At 47.8% G+C, this 21906-nt stretch overlaps 1 long non-coding RNA gene across 5 annotated transcripts in view; it reads right to left on the bottom strand.

Moving 5' to 3' along the window:
* The window catches only part of LOC112299065 (uncharacterized), a 33511-nt gene extending 15290 nt beyond the window's left edge, over positions 1-18221 (bottom strand). For 4 of the 5 annotated variants that reach the window (XR_006654599.3, XR_006654600.3, XR_011650940.1 and 1 more), the window contains exons 1-3: positions 17714-18221; positions 16594-16753; positions 264-369 (exon numbers count right to left, since the gene is read on the bottom strand). This is a non-coding gene — a long non-coding RNA (uncharacterized lncRNA). Of the gene's footprint in view, positions 1-263; positions 370-16593; positions 16759-17713 lie in introns of all 5 variants that reach the window. The other variant, XR_006654598.3, reaches the window with a different exon arrangement.
* Positions 18222-21906: the final 3685 nt, after the last annotated feature.

Below are 21906 nucleotides of genomic sequence, written 5' to 3'. Positions count from 1 at the left end.
ATTCTGGCAAGACCACCATCACCGGGGGTTCAGTCTTTGTAAACCAGGAGGCAGAGCAGAGCTCAGGGAGTTTATAGAGCCACTTCAGAAACAGGGCTCAGTATAACCGCTTTTTCCTCTTCCGCACCACGACGCTATAAATTCTAACGTGGCTTCCCCTTCTGGCTTTGGACGCCTGGTGTTTAATTCTCTGCTGTCCTTTGTCCGCACACTCCAGAGGAACGGTCCTGCCCCAGAGACGTGGGTCACCCAAGATAACTCACCTCAACCCCTGCGTCCTGGACCATAAACACAGCAAATCCTGTTTACTCTGCTTCTCTGACAGAGGCTTTTGTCACCCAGGCTGCACGGACCACGTGGCGATTTTATCTGCACATTTTGGTAGAAGGTGTAAAAGTTATAAATGAAAAACACAGGAATTTGGAGTATGAGTCATCTTTCCCCCCGAATGACAGTTAATGAAGAAAGGGCAGCAAAACAGAATAAAACGATCCTCTTGGGGGTTTATTTAGGAAATCCAGTTATTGAGCTTAATAAAAATGAGTGTAAATTTCTGTGATCAAAATAAATGAAAACATCTAGGGATATAAGTGTTGGAAATAGTTTTCTAAATGCTTAAAAACAAGCTTAGGTTACTTCTGAAATAAATTTTGATTTTCTTCTGTGGTGGAAGATATCGCTCTGATGGAAACTTCTGATATGAGGGGCGTCTGGTGACAAAAGTGGGTGTCTTCCTCCTGTGCAGGGCAGATCTTTCCACTGTGGGTGGGCTGCACCCGTGGACCACAGCTCAGGGGAGTTACATGCGGTGGGGCAAAGAGAGTGATCGTTATCTATGTTTTTAAAAAGGACTCTTTAATAAAACACAAAGCTATTATTTTCACAAAAAAAATCTAAGAAAAATAGTTTATTTAAAAAAACGTCATAACATTCTTGCGGAGTCAAATCATAAAGGCTAATAATGAAATAATGTGCCACTCTTTGTGAGCCCTGGAAGCAGACTTTGGTGCCGGGGTATGCTCACGATACAGAGTTTGGGACTTCTTTTGCTCCCAACAACTAACGTGCTGGTCACATACAAATTAATCCTGTTTTAACATCAGTATTAACTGCAATAGCTGTATTTCAAATTGATTGTCATTGAAGCCTTGCAAACTTGTCTTGCACAAATTCATTGAAGAGGCAGATTCTGGCAAACCCACTGAGGGGCTGACTCTGAAATACAAAGACCCTTCACTGAGCTGGGGGCTCTGACCCAGACACCAGGCAAAGACACAAAGACAAAGGACCCGCCTGCCACTGGCAGGTCTGACAAGTCCAACCTGAAAAGAGACACAATGGTACCGAGCCCCACTGTGTGCCAGGAATGGCTGTGCGGCCCTCCTGGAGCTTTGGGGCTGGTGGAGAGAGCTGTGCATGCGCGTGTGCTGGGCTGGGGGCACGCTCTGGGTGGGGCGGGGCTTCCTGGGGATGAGCAGGAGATATCAGGCTGTGTGCTTCCCAGGAGCAAAGGGCTCAGGAAAATGGGAGGGAGGGCCAGTAGCTGGGATGGAGGGCACATGAAGGATGCTGTGCGTCAGCCAGAACTAGGTATCCAGATTTTACAAGCCATGGTAAGAAGCTAGAAATTTAAACTATGGACACTGGATGAGGAGCCAGGGAAGGGCTTTGATCAGATTTGCATATTAGGATGATTTCTCTGACTACAGTGAGGAAAAGGGGTTAAATAGACTGGGGCTCCTCCAGGTGAGGGACTCGTTGGGGTGGAGCCCTGGCTCCTGGCTTGGGCATTTGGGGGGCAGTGGTACCACCCACGGAGCCAAGACCCTGGAGGAGGAAGGTGTGCTCCAGTGTCAGCATGGGACACTGTGGGATGCCCCAGTGGAGGGGCCACGTGGTGGGGGAAGAGGATGGATGGGGCAGGGGTGGGGCATCTCCAAAATCCAGCAGATAAGAGTTGGGAGCATCAGAGGCCACCAAGAAGCTGGAGAGGTGACAATAAAATGTACACAGGGGGTCACAGCCAATCCTTGCAGCTGTCTGGCCTGGGTAAATCCCTCCTATTGACCTGCTGACAGCAATCAAGACTCATCTACAGGAGGCGGGAGTACTCAGCCCACATGAGTACCTAGCTTGGGTGCTGGGGGGGCCATGCCACTGGACCCTATAGGACACCTACTACATTAGGCCACGCTACCAAGACACGCAGTGAAAGCAGCTCTACCTAATACACAGAAACAAACACAGGGAGGCTGCCAAAAGGAGGAGACAAAGAAACATGGCCCAAATCAAAGAACAAACAAAACCCAGAAAAAGGATTAAACAAAATGGAGATAAGCAACCTATCAGAGGCAGAGTTCAAAACACTGGTTATCAGGATGCTCAAGAAACTTAATGAGGACCTCAACAGCATAAAAAAGATCCAGTCAGAAATGACGGATACACTAATTGAAACAAAGAACAATTTACAGGGAAACAACAGTACAGTGAATGAAGCTGAGAATCAAATCAATGATTTGGAACATAAGGAAGCAAAAAATAACCAATCAAAACAAGAAGGAAAAAGAATTCAAAAAAAACGAGGATAGTATAAGCCGCCTCTGGGATTACTTCAAGCATTCCAACATTTGCATCATAGGGGTGCCAGAAGGAGAACAGGGAGAGCAAGAAAGTGAAAGCTTACTTGAAAAAATAATGCAAGAAAACTTACCTAATTTGGTGAAGGAAATAGACATGTAAGTCCAGGAAGCACAGAGAGTCCCAATTATGATAGATGCAAAGAGGCCCACCCCAAGACACATCATAATTAAAATGCCAAAGGTTAAAGATAAAGAGAGAATCTTGAAAGCAGCAGGAGAAAAGGAGTTAGTTACCCACAGGGGAGTTCCCATAAGACTGTCAGCTGATTTCTCAGAAAAAACTTTGCAGGCTAGATGGGACTGGCAAAAAATATTCAAAGTCATGAAGTTGGGACCTCCATCCAAGATGACTCTATCCAGCAAAGCTATCATTTAGAATTGAAGGGCAGATAAAGAGCTTCCCAGATGAGAAAAAACTAAAGGAGTTCATCATCACCAAGCCATTATAATATGAAATGTCAAAGGGACTTACTTAAGAAAAAGATGATCAAAACTAGGAACAATAAAATGGCAAAAAATACATATTTATCAACAATTGAATCTAAAAAACAAAGTAAGCAAAGAAGAACAGAGACAGAATCACGGATACAGAGAGTTTTGATGGTTGCCGGATGGAATGGGGATGTGTGGGAACGGGTGGAGAGGTGAGGGGATTGAGAAGTACAAATAGACTGTTGCAGAATGGCCATGGGGATGTAAAGTACGGTATGGGAAATGGAGTGGCCGAAGAACTTACACGCATGACCCATGGACACGAATAACGGTGGGGGGATTGCCTGAGGGAGCGGGGGTGCGGGGTGGAGGGGGGCAAAGGGGGAAAAACTGGGACAACTGTAATAGCAGAATCAATTAAGAAATGTACACTGGGTGTGGCAACAAGGTAGCCACCTTCATGGGAGCCCTTTCCTGGGTGTGCTGACCTCATGGGAAGTGACAGCGAGTGTCCGTTCAGAAGTCACGCAGAGAATGAAGGGAGAGGGTGTGGCAACTGGTGGCCACATGGGGTCTGGGCGAGTCATCAGATGAAAGAACTGCAGACAGACGATGAATAATTTCTCAGTAAAAATAGGCCCCATGCATTATTTGGGACATGCTTTTATTCAAAACTATGGTTTTTTTAGATCAGAAATTCAAATTTACCTGAGCATTCCCTTTTTTTTAATTTGCTAAATTTGGCAAACCTAGTTAAGGGGCGGGTTTTGGTTCTCTTTCACTTGGACAGGCTTGAGCAAGGGGAGATGCAGGTTTGAGAGAGAGTCTGGAATGGGGAGCAGGTAGGGGGTGCTGGGCGGAAAGAAAGGTTCTGGGAGGCCTGGGAGGTGCAGGGGAGGCTGGAGCATGGGGAATAAGGAGCTCATTTTATTGGAGGCCTGGTGAGCCCTTCACCCCACAGGGGCGGGTCCATATCTGCTGTGGGGCTGAGGCTCCAGCCAGGGCTCAGGAAGCCCAGGGGACTGTCCCCAGGAAGGGGTTTTCCAGAAGGGGATGACAGGAGGTCAGCAGGACAAGGAAGTTGAAGAAACGGACAAGAGAATGAAGAAAAGGATTCAAAGTTCTGAGTTTACACATTAGTTATGTACTTATTACAAAGGCTATTTGAATACACTCTTCAGTCTGTCTGAGGGCGTCACCAAACACCTGGGCGCGCACGGGACGGTGACAGGCTGTGCGGCCTCCTCCACGATGGGAATTGCAAGAGGAAAATGGAGTCACAGGGGGAAGCTGTCCGCTGAAATGCGTTCCTTCCCTCCTCCCCCCACCCCATCTCCATGGGACAGAAGAAGCACAGAGCCTTCTCACTGGAAAATGGCCTTGACAGTGACAAAGCTCAGCGGCACGTGCTGTTGTGCGCAGTGTACGCCGGACAGAACTCACTGTGATCACAGCCTGACGTCGCCTTGGCGTGTGACTCCCCACCGAACCCTGGCAAATGCCAGTGACCACGGGCTAAATGAGAGAACGAGTGAAGGTCCCCCCCAGCAGAAAGGGGGAGGTCAGGGCCTGAGGGGCTTGGGTAACAGGGACAGTTTCAGTTTTGACGAGACTTCTGGGGATGGACGGTGGTGCTGGCTGCACAACCGTGTGAATGCATGTAGTGACCCCGGAACTGTTCACTTAGAAATGGTGACAACGACCAATTGTGTGTTACGTATAATTTACCACAATTTTGAAAAATAAATAATTTGTTTTTGATGCTAAGGGCAGAGACTGCAGGTTCTTCTATTCACTGCTGTGTCCCCAGCACCCAGCAGAGTGCCCAGCACGTAGTGGGTGCTCCTTAAAGGTACAATGAACAAGTGTGACTGCTTTAATGACTGACGGGCTAGAGAGTAAACGAAGAGAGCTGGCCGCGTGGGCACTCTGCCTGCTTGTCTACTTCAGCGCTCGCTCGGGAGGGATTTCTAACAAGCACCCATCCGGACAGAGCACTCACTTCCTGGGCCTGCCACACAGAATTGAACACTCGGGGGAAAGCCCATGCTGGCCAAGATCAGCACTGCTCTCTCCTCAGGAGCCCCCTCTTCCTGCCCTCCTCCCCCACCAACCATTTTCCCAGTTTTCTGCACCTGCACCTCCCCACCCCTAGCTCCAGCCCAGCCCTCTGCCCCTCCGGGACGGCTCGGGGCCACGTTTCCTGGGATTTACATCCAAACCGACTCCCAGGATCGCGGGGGGGGGGGGGGGGGGGGGGGGGGGCACGCCCTTGTGCCTAGAGGCGCCACACTTTAAGGCCATAGCTTTATTTCTATGCTTTATTTTTTGATTAGACAAACAGCTTCTGAAGACAATTAGGTAATATTTCTACATTTAAAAAAAATAATAAAACCCACCGTTCGCCTCAGGGCAGCCCCCCATCAGCATTCATGGCAGAAGGGAATAACAGCTCTCGAAGTCTCTCATTTCTCTTTTTTTCTAGGACAATCTATCCACTTAGATTTGAACTGAAATTTTCCAACCCCTATCAAAGGGAGAAACTAAACATTTCCCCTGCATGCCCCAAGCAGGTCACACTCAGAGCAACTTCCCTTTTCCTCCCTTCCTGCCCCTCCCTTCCTGCCTTTCTCTTGCTGTCACCAAGCATGACACTGGATCACGTACCCCTGCATTCACTGCTTGCTTCTTGTGCGCGCCCTGACTGGGGATCGAACCACAACCTTAGTGCATCGGGGGCAACACTCTAACCAACTGAGCTACCCGGCAAGTGCAGGTGTTTACTCTTTAACACTGGACCTTTTAGATTTCATTAGGAACTTCTAAGTCAGACAATAAACTGGAAAGAATAAAACCCTCCACCACAAGAGGGCAGTAGATACCCCTCAGTGTGGACGTCGGGTTTGGGATAGAGGGAGAAACCCGGCTGCAAAGGAACCACAGACCATCAAATCACTGCCTCTCCTGTGGATGGGAAGAGGGAGACGTCTGAGGTCTGAGGTCATGGAGCTGGTCACTAAGTCACAGTGTTCCCGAGGTGCCACTCTCCCCAAAGGTTAATGTGTCCCCAAATTAAAGAGAATGAATAGGAGCTACCCTATTAGGAGCAGCCTTCCCCAGCAACTTAGCAGTCTCACGGTGATGGTGATGTAGAAGTCGTGCCCACAGACAGGAAATAAGAACGGGGGAAAGCCACACGACGACCAAGGCCATTTCTAAGGCACAGAGGACACAATGTTCATGGCAATGATTTCCAAGGATTTGGCCAGAATGGTAAAATTGTCCTGACTGACGCGACTTTCCCCTGAGCCCCAGAAAATGACCCTTTCCCTGGTAGGACCAGCGAACTGTCACCTCGATCGGTCCTCAGTCCAGACGCAGCCATCATCTGGACACAGTGAGGACTGCTGAAAGTGACGCCTGAGCCTCACACTTTCTGCGCAGTCTGACGGGGCAGGAACACAGCCTTTCACCTCCTTGGCCTCAGACGTCATGTCTTGGGAGACAATGGCCAGAGGATTTCCAGCAGCCAGATGCTCGCGTTGGCTCCCGCAGATAATGGAGCCTGGGAGTAGAGACTGCACTGAAAACGGAGAGGGAGTGAACAGGAGGGCTTTTCGGGAAATGCTGCTCCGACCTTGTTATTGAGTGAGCCCTGGCTGAGGAGGAGGACCGTGACTCACAGATGACGCATGTTAGGTTGAGGCCGGGCCGGCGGGTCGGGGGCACCGAGGCACTGAGCCAGCCCGGGGGTCAGAGCCAGGCCGGAGGATGGACCGAGAAAGCGGAAGCTGCTGAGTGCTCTTTTGGAAATGAATTGCGTGGCTGGAAACATGGTTTAGGTAAGAAAAGAGGGTTTAGAGAGACAGATGAGGATCATAAACACAGGAGATAGAAGTTAAAGTTAACCCTTAAACACGGCCCACCAAGGAAAGGAAAGAATCCGGGTTTGGGGGTTGTTTTGGTCTCTTCAGTTGATGGAGAGAAGTATTTAGCATTTTAATTTCATTAATGTGCCTACTCTTCAGGTGACATTGTGATTTATAGTAAGAAATACCTACTGGTCTCTGTTCCCAGCTCCCAACACAAAGCTCCTAATACCTTCATCATTTCCTGGGTGATGGGCGCATCGCTCGCTCTAATGAGCTGACTCTCATTAGAGTCAGCTGGTGGGCTGCTGGAGGGGGCTGGTCACTGGAAAGACCAGGCCATGATTAGTTAGAACTGTGGGATTTTCAGCCCCGCCTCCCACTCTCCAGAGCAGAGAAGGGCTAGAACTGGAGTTAATGATCGGTCCGGCCTAAGTGACGAAGCCTCCCACACAAAACCCCAACAGCACAGGGGCTGGAGAGCTGCCGGGCTGGAGAGCACGCCACACAGGGAAGGTGACACACCCCAACTCCATGGGACAGGAACTCCTGCACTGGGGACCCTCCCAGACCTCGCCCTGCGCCTCTTCATCTGGCTGTCGTCTGTACCCTTTATCACATCCGTTAATGAACTGCCACGGGACAGGAACTCCTGCGCTGGGGACCCTCCCAGACCTCGCCCTGCGCCTCTTCATCTGGCTGTCGTCTGTACCCTTTATCACATCCGTTAATGAACTGCCACGGGACAGGAACTCCTGCGCTGGGGACCCTCCCAGACCTCGCCCTGCGCCTCTTCATCTGGCTGTCGTCTGTATCCTTTATCACATCCGTTAATGAACTGGCAACGTGAGTTTCCCCGAGTTCTAGCAAATTCATCAAACCTGGAGGGGGTGGCGGGAGCCTCAGATTTATAGCCAGTCAGTCGGAAGCACAGGTGACAAGCTGAACTTGTGACCGGCCCCTAAAGTGGGGTGGAGGCAGTGGCAGTCTCGTGGGACTGAGCCCCGTGGGGTCTGACGCTGTCTCCAGGCAGATGGTGTCAACACTGAGTGGAGCTGTGGGACACCCAGCTGGTGTCGCAGGGAGTTCCTTGGTGGGGAAAGGACCTGCACATCCAGTGTCAGCAGTGGGCGTGTGGTGGGTAGGAGAGTGGAGGGGACACACAGAAGGGAAATACACAGTAGGGAGGCACTGGACTCTTCTAGCTGAGCTGGCACGATCCCCTAAGTCTCAGCCCACGTAGGCTCCAGCCAGGGCACGAACTCTTAGCATTTTCCACACATGCCCTTGAGGCTTTGGAAAGTGTCCCCCTTGCTCCTGTGGTGGGTCGTTTTTGCCTTTGTGCCTACCTGAAAGTCAGTCCTATAAAATATCCTTCTGAGTGGCTTTCTTTTTTTTAAATGGTCACTCATGAGTATCCCAAGTTCATTGGTTTAACTTGAGCTGTTTTAAAAAAAATAATGCATTTATTGCTACAGATAAAGATTGAAACTGATGCAATGTGTGATCACATGCATTGTTAGAAGAATTTCGTCCTTTTACTTCCTCAGTCTCTGCTTTAGCGTCCTCGTGTTAAATACGTGCCCAAGTTCAAATGTGACACAGGACTTCCTCTGGCTAAGAACAACCTGCTTTGTCACCTTGTGCCTGCTGAAGGGCCACTGCAGAGTGCCCTGAATGGAAAAGGCCTCCAGAAGCTTAATTCCATAGTAAAACCTGAAGAACTAGAAAAAACCCAGAGTGATGACTTTTGCGATATGCCAGGGTCCCGCTGACAAAGCCTTGCCACATGCTACTTGGCAGTAAGAATGGGGACAACGTAGAGAGAAAGAAATACAGGGTGAGAGCATATAAGAATGGCCAAATGGGAACTTTCTTTTGCAATTGTTTTCTGACAACTCAAAAAAAAATGGCCATCAGAGTCGCTGTGTAATGTAACGGCTGTCCTGAGGAGAGAGCCAAGCAAGGGCAGAAAGTGAGAGCAGCACTGAAGGGCAAAAACAATCCGCTCCAGGGCAAATGCCAAGGTCTTGAAGACTTAACTCATCTGGCAACTGCTAACAGCTCCTCTGTCATCAGTTCCTCCCCCACCTGGCAGGACCTGCTCTCCTAGGCGCTTCTGGGAGTCCTGCCTTTTAATGAAAACATGTGTAAGACCGAGCAAGGAGATACCTACTAAGAAGGGCTCCAGGTGGCCACCTGCACTCCAATTAAAAAACAAACAAAACAGAGCCGAGCAGCCATTTCTGCACAGGAGCCTGTCAGGCAAATGGCACTTCAGGGAGAAGCGTGCACTACACTACTTGCCTTTGCACTTAACTGCCCACCTGCACTATGGTTTTGATATCTGAGTCAGTTCCTATAAAAGGAGTTCTGGAGTCCCAATTCAACCAATAGGACTGAGGCTTACCCCAGCCAATCAGGAATGCACAGGGACTTCCGGCCAAGATGGAGGCGTAGGTAGATACACTTTGCCTCCTCGCACAAAAGAAGGACAACAACCAATTTAAAAACAAAAAAACAACCAGAACTTCCAGAAAAACCGAACTGTATGGAAGTCCAACAACAAAGGAGTTAAAGAAGAGACATTCATCCAGACTGGTGGGAGAGGCAGAGACGGGCAGCTGGGCAGAGGACTCAGAGGACTCTTGGCAAGGCAGCAGCTGGCGGAGCAGGCGGTCCCACATTTGTGTGCAGATAAACTGGGAGGAACAACTGGGGAGCAAGACAGACTGCACAACCCAGAATTCCAGCATGGGGAAATAGAGCCTCACAACCTCTAACTGAAAAAACCTGTGGGGGATGCAGCAGTGGGAGAAACTCCCAGCCTCAAAGTAGAGTTTTTTGGAGAGACCCACAGGGTCCTAGAACATACACAAACCCATCCACCTGGGAATCAGCCCCAGAAGGGCCCAATTTGCTTGTGTGTAGCAGGGGAAGTGACTAAAGCTGGCCAAGAGCCGAGCAAGAAGCATTATTCCCTCTTGGAATAATGCAGTGATGTGTTGCCCCGCCCTGGCAAATACCTAAGGCTCTGCCCCTTACTACATAACAAGCATGCTGAGGGAAAAAAATATGGCCCAATGAAAGAACAGATGAAAGCTCCAAAAATAGAACTGAGTGGTGAAGAGATAGCCAACCTATCAGATGCAGAGTTCAAAACACTGGTAATCAGGATGCTCACAGAAATGGTAGAGTATGGTCACAAAATAGAGAAAGAAGTGAAGGCTAAGCAAAGTGAAAAAAAGGAAATTGTACAGGGAACCAAGAGTGATGAGAAGGAAACCAGAACTCAAATCAATGATTTGAAGCAGAAGGAAGAAATAAACATTCAACCAGAACAGAATGAAGAACAAGAATTCCAAAACAGGGAGGAGGGGCTTAGGAACCTCTGGAACAACTTTAAATGTTCCAACATACAAATCATAGGGGTGCCAGAAGAAAAGGAAGAGCAAGAAATTGAAAACTTATTTGAAAAAATAATGAAGGAAAACTTCCCCAATCTGGTGAAGGAAATAGACTTCTGGGAAGTCCAGGAAGCTCAGAGAGTCCCAAGGATGTTGGACCCAAGGAAGCACACACCAAGGTACATCATAATTACATTACCCAAGATTAAAGATAAGGAGAGAATCTTAAAAGCAGCAAGAGAAAAGGACACAGTTACCTACAAAGGAGTTCCCATAAGACTATCGGCTAATTTCTCAAAAGAAACCCTGCAGGCAAGAAGGAACTGGAAAGAAGTATTCAAAGTCATGAAAGGCAAGGACCTACATCCAAGATGACTCCAACCAGCAAAGCTACCATGGAGAATGGAAGGGCAGATAAAGTGCTTCCCAGACAAAGTCAAGTTAAAGGAGTTCATCATCACCAAGCCCTTATTATGTGAAATGTTAAAGGGACTTATCTCAGAAAAAGACGACAATCAAAAATATGAACAGTAAAATGACAACAAAGTCACAACCATCAACAGCTGAACCTAAAACAAAAACAAAAACAAAAAACCAAAAAAACAAAGTAAGCAAATAACTAGAACAGGAACAAAATCACAGAAATGGAGATCACATGGAGGGTTAACAGCAGAGAGGGGGCGGGGGGAGAATGAAGGAAAAGTACAGGGAATAAGAAGCATAAATGGAAAGTACAAAATAGATAGGGGGAGGTTAAGAATAGTATGAGAAATGGAGAAGCCAAAGAACTTATATGTATGACCCATGGACTTGAACCAAGGTGGGAGAATGCTAGTGGGAGGGGGAGTACAGGACTGAGGAGAATAAAAGGAGAAAAAAAATGGGACAACTGTAATAGCATAATCAATAAAATATGTATTTTTTAAAAAGTGCACAGCTATGTCCCCACCCATCAATATCTTTACCAACCAATCAGAACAGTTCCATTCTGACCAATCAGGAAAGTTTCTTTTGGACCAATCAAATTTTGAGGATTTGAAGTCCTCATTTACATGAGGGTGGGCCAGTCAGGGACCAGGGGCAGGGACTTGTGTTTATATAAGGCAGCTCCCCTGTGGTTTTGGGAGTGCACTTCCCTTTCTGTAGGAATTTGAAGACTTTTTCCCCAGCAAGACTTGCTGGAGCTGGAACACAAAGTCGTCTCCTTGGGCAGAGCAGAACCATCAGTTGATGCATTAACTCCACGAGGGCTACTGATTTCTCCACATCTTTAAGAAAACAAATACTACTGTTTTTCTTTCTTCGAAGGTAGAATGTTAACAGTGCTTCAGACTGTGTTCATGGTAGACCCAGCCCACTGCAGCTACAAATTGGTTTCCTAGGGTTCTCACCTATGAGATAGTTACATATGGGCTTTGGGGCTCCTGGAGGAGGTATATTGGTTTGTTTAAAAAAAAAAAAAAAAAAGAGGAACTGGAGAGAAAGGAAAACTATACTGGTTAAAAACTTTTTAACTGCTTCTAAATCTAATAAAACTTGAGTCCATTGGGAATATTTATTCTGAGCCTGTTATACGCAGAATACCCACTTGCTTTTACAAGATTTCCTTCTTATGGATTGTAGATGCTAGAGCTGTCATTATTTTAGATGTAACTGCTCCCCCAGAAACACCCAAAGGGACAAAGGGCCCAGGGAGCCGACAAAGAGCTGGAGTCGTGGGAAGAGCCTCCTCCGGGCCAGTCGTTGAGGCTGAGGCCGTGTGGACTGAAAATGGAGCCGTGTTCTGGTGAAGGACGCTGGACTTCACGAAGACGTGCTCACGTGCCTTTGCCCCCAGGGCCCGGCTGCTGGGATGAGTCTGATCCCTCTGCTGGTGGCAGCTCGTGGACAGCAGTGCTGTCACCGGGCGGTGGTGGCGACCACGTCCAGAGGACAGACCTGGGAGCTGGCCCTGCCTGGCGCTCACTCCACACCACACACCATGCTCAGCATATTTTCCCATCATCTCCTGTAACCCTCCGGATGGCAAGAACGAAAGCAATTCCACTTTTACAGATGGGAAAACGGTCACACTGAGAGATTAAGACACTGTCCATGTCACCCAGGTAGTGAGTGAGTCATCAGACCTCAGAACCTGAGTTTCCCCCACGATTCTATATGGAATTCTATATTCTCAACCTAAACAAAACAAGTTCCATCCGTCACAGTTCTTAGAGAGAATTGATGTTTATAGAAATAATGCCTCTCAGATTGTAAATTATATATATATATATGATTATATATATATATTTATAGATTATAAATTATAAGTTTATAATCAGATCATAAATTATATATATGGGCTTATATATTATATAGTTATATACATACAGTACATATGTATATTGTGTATTTATATACATAGTATATATATATTATATATTTATATACATAGTGTATATGTGTACATACACTATTCTCACCCAAGGACATTTTTTCATTGCTTTTACAGAGAGAAGAAAGGAGAGAGAAACACTGACGTGAGAGAGAAATATCAAACAGTTGCCTCCCGTATGCACCTGGACCGGGAATCAAACCTGCAACCTAGGTATGTGCCCTGATCAGGAATTGAACCCGTAACCCTTCAGCTACAGGACAACGCTCCAACCAACTCAGTCACACTGGCCAGGGCATAAATTATGTTTTTTACTGTGTGCCATACTATTAAGTGGTAAGGGAGGGAAAGAAAGAGAATGAGGGACAATTGAGTCATTTTTCGTAACAGGTCCAATGTATGCATGGAAATTCAGACCTACATAAACCGGGGAACAGTCTTTGAAGGAACTGTAAGTCCTACTCACACTTAGAAACTTACAGGCTCAGCAAAACCATCCGGTTCCTCAGCTACGCCTGACATTTCTCATTTCAAACCAACGTGTCTGCTTTTCCCTCTAAAAACTGTGGGCTTTGCAAACAGCACACCTGGCCTGCACTTGGGGGGAGCCGCAGCCCTGACACTCACATGCAGACCCCGAGGAAGACCAGGAGTTGTGTTTAACGGGAGTGAGACCTCCTGTTGCAGCGTAGTTATAAGCTAATGAAGGCAGAACTCTATTCACCGAAATGCAATTCAGTTCCTAAGCTGTGCTGCCCCAGGTATTTAGGCCAACAAAAGGAGGAGGTATAGGATGCAGAATAAACAGGAGGCCCACCTTGCAAAGATCAAAGGAACAGATGCATTCTCCAGGCTTAATTTTTTTCACTGTTTGCATAAGGAGAGTGTTTTCTTGAGAACCCCTCTTCAGGGGACTTGGTCCACAAATTGGGCAGAGGTAAGTGTGTGCGCTGTGTCTCTTTGTGCTCTGAACGCAAATGTTACTATTTGAGGGTTTGCACAAAACGTGACATCTGAGATACCCGTGAAGACAGAGGGAGGAAACGATCAGTTTCCCACCTAACAGGAGTATTATTTAGGTAGAGTGACCGTTCAGGCTTCTTAACAACTTTAAGGGGAGAAATCAGAGTACAAAGAGCAGCTATTTGAGGACTCTGGAAAGTAAACCACAGGAGGGGACTGGGAGGGAAACAAACTCCAAGAGGCAACTTGTGTATAGGTGGCGGGTGGGAGGGGGTGGTGGTGAGGTTTTTCCCCTTTGTTTTCTCTTCTCTCTCCCCGCTTTGACCTGAGGCAGCCCCAGTTGGAACCGTGCAGCTCTGTGGTTTGGGTCACAGGACCAAGAAACGGGGCTCTCATACAGCAGACTGTGCCAGAGAATTCTTTCTTCCCTCCAGGCCCCGCCGTGAGAGCAGAGGTCTATAAGGTAGGTGGCAGGGAGAGCAGCTGTAACTCAGAGGGAAAGTCTGGATTGCTAACCATAGGACTGAGGAAGGGGACCCTGGGAGCCAGAGCATGTCCAGGGAGTCACCGAGAGGACAGACTGGAAAGGGGGTGGGCGTCTCCTAATTCTATATATAACTGGGCACAAGTCCGCAGCTTGCCCTTGAACTCTGCACATGCAGGGCAGGTCCAGGGCAACACAGCAAAGGCTGTGAGAACTGAACTGCTAATAAAAAGAGCTGCCTGCATCCCAGGCCAAGCTCTGAGCGGCCTGTGCGTGAGACAGGCCCCAGGGCACACGGCAAGGATTTTAAAAACTTAAGTGATGCTGGAACCACCCCCCACAAAAGGCAAAATAGAACCTGTGGTAGGAGCCTAACCAGGTGCCTGCCTGCCAAATAATAACAACTACAAACCAACATCCTCCTGAGGATTTTATCAGGACAAAAATCCTACAACAAAATCATCATGTCAAAAACTGTTCAGCCTACAAAGATCCAGGAAAATGTGAACAATTCTCAAGGGAGATGAAAATCAATAGATACCAACCCTGAGTTGACCCAGATATTGGAATTAACAGAGGTTTTACTGCAGCTGTTACAACTATACTCTGTGGGGAAAAGGTAAACACACACCATATAAATGGAAAGAGAGACCTTCTCAGCAGAAAATGGGAACTATAAAAGAAGAAATGGAAACTGTAGAACCAAATAATACGATGCCTGAAACAAAAGAGTAGAGCAGGGTTGACAGAGGAAAGAGTTAGTGAATGTGAAGAAAAATCAGAGGAAATTATTCAATTTGAGGAACAGAGAGAAAGATGATTAAAAACAATTGATCAGAGCTTCAGGTACCTCTGGGACAACATCAAAATGTCTGACATTTGTGCCACGGGAATCCCAGAAAGAGAGGAGAGAGAGGCTGGAGCAGAAAAACATCAGAAGAAATAGTGTCCCCAAATCTCAGACTCGGTGGAAGACACAGATTTATACAATCAAGACGCTCAGGGACGCATCGAACAGGAGAAAGTCAAAGACTCTCCAACTCAGACCCAAAAAAACGGGTGAAGACCAGAGACAAAGGAAAGCTTTTGAAAGCAGCCAGGTAAAGTGACACGTGACTTATAAGGCAATGACCGGAACGGCCATTGCTCATCAGGAAGTGAGGAGGACAGAGGACAACGTTCTGTAGCCAATGAAAATATTCTTTGGAAATGACAGCAAAATAAAGACAGGCTCAGGGGAAGGGGAACTAAGAGAATTCGCTGCCAGCAGACTTGCCGAAGAAGAAATGCTCCATGCAGGTGTGCAGGCTGAAGGGAAGTGATGGGAACTTGGTGCTTTGGGGACGAAGGACCAACAACAGAAATGGTGCCTATCTGTCTCACTGTGGTAGGCTGTTAAGTTCTTTAGTATATGTTCACTGCTGAAAGAAAAAACTGCAGCACTGTCTGGTGGGGGTTTTAGTGAATAAAAGTATAATATTGTACATAGGACAACTATAACATATGGAGGAGAGTGAAGGTTTTATACATTTATAAGATTTGTACACTTTATGTGAATTGGTAAAATATTAAATCTAAGTATTACTGTGAAAAGTCAGATACGTATGTTACAAGCCCTAGTGCAAGAGATATGGACAAAAAAAAGCAATAGATAAATGAAAAGAAAGGACTAAAAATCAAAGAAAATGTAGGAAAGGAGGGACAGAGGAACAAAGAAGAGTGGAAGCAAACAGAAAACAAATATAAAATGGGGGGCCTAAGTCCAACTCTACCTATAACGACATTAATGGTAAATGACGTAAACATACCGGTGGGAGAGCAGAGATTGTCACATTTAACTAAACTCAGAAGATGCAAATATATGTTATATTTAAAGAAACCCACCTTAAATATAATGACAGAGAGAGGTTAAAAACAGAAGGATGAAAGAAGCTATACTACAACAATACTAGCCACAAGAAACTGGAGTAGCTACATTAATATAGACAAAGTAACTTCAAAACAAGAAATACAACCAGGGCTGAGAAAAACACTACCTAATGATTAAAGGATCAACTCACCACAAAGACAGACCATCCCCAAATGTGCCTGCACAACAAAAGAGCTTCAAAATACATGAAGCAAGACATGAATGAACTGTTTAGCAAACTATACATTTCACTGTGTGATAATTTAAAATTTGATAACTGAAAAACATTTTAAAATAAGGAAATCCACAGTCCTCATTTGAGTCCAACCTGAGCTGCCAGTCCAGTTCAAAAGATGGTAGGATCACAAAGCAGAGTTCTACATCGCCGGGAGGAAATTTGCTTTTGTTGTTCTTGTTTAATTTGATAAAATAAAGGGATGTAGATGTGCTATACCATGTTATTAAATAACACAGCAACAACTGTCAATAGATTTTTTTAAGTGGGAGGATATTTACCTTCAAAATAAAAGTACTGATGAGCTCCGTAAGGTGATGCCCGGCTTCCTTGTATTACATGCACAAGCAATTTCTTCCTCTGGAATGCTCCCATCTTAGGATTCTTTTCACTATTTTTCTTTTATTCCAAGAGGGCTATGCAAATCCTTCTATTCCTCACCTGTGCTTGAAATAAAAACATAAAGAGTGAAATGTAGGCGGTCAGGAGCAGAAATAAGACGTCCATAGTGTCAGAAACCCGTCTTCAGGCAGCGACAATCCAATCAAAGCCTATTGTAGCTTTTCTTTGCCACATGACCGTTCGAACAGCACTCTGTCCCGGACACGGTGGGTTAGATTGACGTGCACTTGGCAAGGGGAGTGTTATGCATACAAGTCCTCCCAACTGGGATGACCATGCACGGGCCTCCAGCTGTGGCCAATTCTGTCCACACACGGTACAAGTCCATCCAGCGGAACAGAACATTAAACAAAAATATTTCTCAGCACTATGTAGAAGGGCATGTTCTGTGAGTACTAAATATTTTAAATTACTTTTTAAAAATGCCTTTACCAAAAAGCAAAAACACGCAGTTTTCTTTAGCAACTTCTCAAAAAGAAATTTTATTCCCACGGGATAAATAAAAAATTTTAATAGGGCAAAAACTACAAGTAAATATCAAGCATAAAAATACGAATATTGTAATAACCACGTGTGCTGCCAGGTGGGCGCGGGAAATACCCGGGGACCACTTTGTAAAGGACACGGCAGTCTGGCCTCTGTGCTGCGCGCCTGAGACATGCACAATGATACCGACTGTAGACTGTGAATGAAAAACAAAATTTAAATGAAAATTATCTAGGCGATAACTAGGTATTATCTCTGTTCCTACCACTCAGCAGAGTGCTTGGCACATGATTTCTAATTCGCTACATTTTCTACGTGATAATGGGGAATGGGTTAACTAATTGATTTAAACATACTGTCATATTCAAAAATCTTTAAAAAACAATCTCTGTTCAAAAATTCTTTTTTTTATTCAGTTACAATTGTCTGCATTTTCTCCCCCAAAATTCTTTAATAAGATAAAAAATACACCCCCTGTAATTCCCAATGTGGAATTATTCCGTTTTTATTTACCTTTGACTGTTAGAGCCGAGTACAACTGAGACAACTTAGCTTCTATTATAAAATCCAGAAACGGGCCTCAATTAGCTTGAAAGCTTCGTCCGGGAGACTGCATGGGCGGGAAAGCACTGTCTCAGACTGTCCCCCACGTCACTGTCCGGTGCGGGGGCGGGGAGGGCACAGGTTGGACGGAGACTTACACCTGGATACCTGGGATACCTAATACCTCGGGACAGGTGCTGTGCAGGTGACACCCGGAACGCACAAGAGATGAGATCCCTAGTTTCTAGAGATGGAGCAAGAAACAGGGCCACACCCGGGCCTCACCAGTCAAGGACTCTGACCCCCAGCGCCCAGCCCGGGCTCCGACTCTCCCCACACAGCTTCCAAGGTTCCGGCCAGAAAAGTACCCCTTGCGTCTCCCGGCCAAGCCCCTCCTGACTTCCCCACCTCGTCCCCTCTGGCTCCGCTATTACTGAACTAGGAACTCTCGCCGGGTCTCAACTTGGCACAGACTAGTTCCTCCTCTAGCCTGGGCCACGAGGCCGCGCCCTCACCACGCCCACCCACCTCCCAGCCTTGGCCCCGCCCTTTCCCACTCGCGCCACGCCCTCGCCAACCGCACTACACCTGTCCGACCCCGCCCATCCTCAGCCCGCAGAGTTCCTGACTGCCAGGAGCTGCGCTCCAGAGTCAGCCTGGACTCGCCCTGCCGCGTCAGGGTCCGCCACGCCCACCCTCGTCACGCCCACCCCAGGCTCCGCCCCACCCTGGCCCAGCAGAGTAGGCGGCGGGATGCTTGGAGGCAGAAGGTGCAGGAGTTGGTGCCCCTGTGTGGATCCCCAGGTGCGCCTCCTCGCCCTGTCCCGGGCAGTCTCCTGCACTTCCAGGGCGGCAGGACCTCGTACCTTTCGAGGCCCGAGGGAAGCCCAGGCTCGGGCTGGGAGCCGTCCTCTAGAACCGTCAGCCCAGTCCAGGTGTTAGTTAACGACACACCTGACTAAGCGGCACTATGGACACACAGTGACTGTCGAGGACTTGGACACACTGACAAAGAAGAAACAAGAAAGGAAAACTTACCTTTAGGAAACTTTCCAAAGATGATCATTTTCCGAATGAGATTTCAGTACAAACTAGTAAAAGCTGTGGGTAGATGGCTGGCTGGCTGGACGGATGGGTGAGTAGATAGATGGGTAGTAAGCAGGTAAGTGGGTGAATGGACGGTGGGTGGGTGGGTGAATGGAGGATGAGTGGATAATGGGTGGGTTCATGGAACTACTCTTAACTATCTTTCGGAAGAGTAACCCTGGGGGGCAGGACTTTGGAACATTCCAGTAGAAAAAAAGCCCATGTGTGACTGGCCAGGCATGTATGTATTGTACAGATAAGCTCTTTAATTAATGGTCAGCATCATCAACAATTATTGAGCACCAGCTGTGTTCCAGGTGATGCGGCTACTGCAGTGAATAGAACAGACAGCCCTGAGGTTATGGAGCTTACCAACACCAAACCAACCGCAAGCAAATGAGCCCAGCGCATGTCAGAGGGCTGGGGGGCGGGGGCGAGGGCAAGCCAGAGCGGCCTGAGGGGGCCAGGCAGGGGCAGGGAGGGTCCTGAGGCTCATTTGATGAAATGAGTCCCTGCTTGTGAGTCATCGAGTGTCCGTCAGAGATAAAGCGTACCATATTGTGTGTTGGGGAAGCAAGCACACGGATGAATAGTAGGAGGAGAGAGCCCCTGACAGCAGGGCTGGCCTGGCCCTCACAGTGGGGCCTTGGGGTTCTCCCATGGGATGTGATGATTTCACAGAACACAGTCAGACAAAAGCACCCTGTGTGCATGCCGCACGAATACAAAAATGAGAGCACCCCACAGTCAGGTCTGCTCAATCCCCTGTCCTGGCTGATGTGAGCTGGCTGCCTTTCCAGGTACTGGGTTGGCCTCACATAGTCTTCCGCCTTCTGGGTGAGAATCACTAAGATAGCCAAGCACGAATCCTCTGCTTCCAGCCCAGAGCAAAACCGTGCTTCCCTGGGCCCAGCCCCCATCCCTAACCACCCAACACTAACCCTCGAAGTCTTTCTAATCCCTCCTGACTGAAACACTCCATGGTTCCCCTGGTGTATGCATTTATGAAAGGAGTGAAGAAACCCATGTTACCTGGTGACAGGTGTGTTGTTGGTGGGTTTGGGTGAAGACATTGACACCACAGAGGTAACACAAATTATTTGTTCCCAGACGGTAATTCAATATTCTGTATTTTTTTAAACTTGGGGGAAGATTCTCTCCCCCCCCCCCCCGCCTTTACACTGGGGGGCTTGGGTAGAGTAAGTTCTGATCTTAGAAAGGCCTGCAGGACACATACTGAGAACTTGGGGACTCAAGGCTTTGTTCCTATTCAGGGGCCAAGTGGGTTTTCTCACCTGAAAACGCCAGTACACCTGCAAACCGGGGACCTGGCAGCACTGCACGGAGCTGTTTGCAATGCAGGATGTAGTCCAACCTCCCGTTACATATGACGTAAGGACGGGAAATGGGAAAAATAGTCACGAGACTAAACTGCCCAGCTGGCTCAGCTCAGCATCAGGCCTCCTCACAGCACCATTGCCCGGGCACAAACACATTGAAGCTTTTCATTTCCATTCAACTTCACGTCCAGCTCCCAGCCAGAATTAATATTCTTTAGAAGCCTCCTCTAACATCAGAACTATGGCCAAAATGCTGGCAGAAGCCCTGCAGGCCTCATTCAGGGGACATGTGAGTCATTCCCTTGACCCCCACCCCCGCCCGCCAACAAGCCTCCCGTGAAATTGGATGAACCAAATCAATAAATGGGGCTGATATTTATTAGCCATTACCCTTCCGCCTCTGCTGTCACTCGCAGGGCCTGACGCATCCCCTGGTGGATGACATCAGACCTGGAGTGTCATCCTTCCTTTCAAAGTGGCCTTCCAAGTCACAGGGAAGGAGAGGGACATCGCTGCTAGAAAAATGACACCTGAAAGAGAAGTGTTGGCCCTCACGTTCCCAAGTTCTGCAGAAAGGAGACCTTTTTAAGGGCAGTGTATGGACTTGTGTTTCAGAGTACTTTATAAAGACCTAGGCCCATTGCGCAGGGCTCTTACCACGAGGAATGTAGCCATTTTCTCGTGAGGTCACCCTGTTTCTGGGTGGTGCGGTGAGCATCCTGGGCTGCTGTCGAAAGGGATTGGTCACACACCTCCCACCTTCCCACAATGTCAGGGTCATCGAGGGATGTCAGTGTGGCAGAACAAATGGCCCAGCCAGACCTGAGTGCCCACGGCCGACCCAGTGCTGACCAGCTATGGAGAGCTGGCAGGCTTCCTGCCTCGTGCTGCCGTGAGATGCCACCTGAAGGATCTGGGGTCAGTCACCTGGGGGTGAGAGACCATGTGGAGAGGCCCGATGCCAGCCAGCACCCATCTCCAGACAGAGGTCCTCTTAGAAATCAGGGCCTCCCAGACAACCATGGGAAGCCCTCCGCCTGCTACGAACTTGTCCAAGTTGCTGATGCCCAGAATTATGAGCCAATACAGTGGGGTTGTCTTAAGCTACTAAGTTTTGGGGGTGGTTCCTCACACAGCAATAGATGACTGAGCCAATGAGCTTTGGCTGGAAAGAATAAACAGACTCAAGTGCACCAGGTTCAAGGGGTGTCCAAAAATTCATGCATTTGGCAAATAGTGTTTGAGCACCTGCCATGTGCCCGCCACTGTGCTAGTCACCCAGGGTACATCAGTGAGCGCAGTAGAGATGCCTGCCACCTCCAGAATAACCCCCAGAAACATAGTAAATAAAATGGGAAACATTTAAAATGGACTGGGAACAGGGTGGGAAATACACAGGGAAGAGAGGGCAGGTTGTGGTTTTAAACGAAGGTTTTCTGGGTAGCCCCATGAGCAGAGGCTTAAAGGAAGTGAATGAGTTAGCCATCTAGCTGTTTGGGTCACAGCATTCTAGGCTGCAGGGACAGCCAGTGCAAAGGCCCTGGGGTGGAATCATGCGTGGAGGGCAAAGGTCCGGGCTGGGAACTGATGGGGGTGAGGTGGGCGCTGGCAGGCCATAGTAAGGACTTTTCTCAGAATGAAGAGACCTTTAATTACAAACTAATATTCTAGCAACAGGCACCTACAGGATCCTGAAGTCCAAAACCCGGGTACCACGGCCAAGGAGAAATGTGAACA

This window comes from Desmodus rotundus, chromosome 3 (genome assembly GCF_022682495.2).
Source record: "Desmodus rotundus isolate HL8 chromosome 3, HLdesRot8A.1, whole genome shotgun sequence".
In the NCBI taxonomy this organism is placed as follows: Eukaryota; Metazoa; Chordata; class Mammalia; order Chiroptera; family Phyllostomidae; genus Desmodus; species Desmodus rotundus.
The sequence above is the reverse complement of the archived record's forward strand: the minus strand, read 5'-3'. Positions and strand labels throughout refer to the sequence as shown.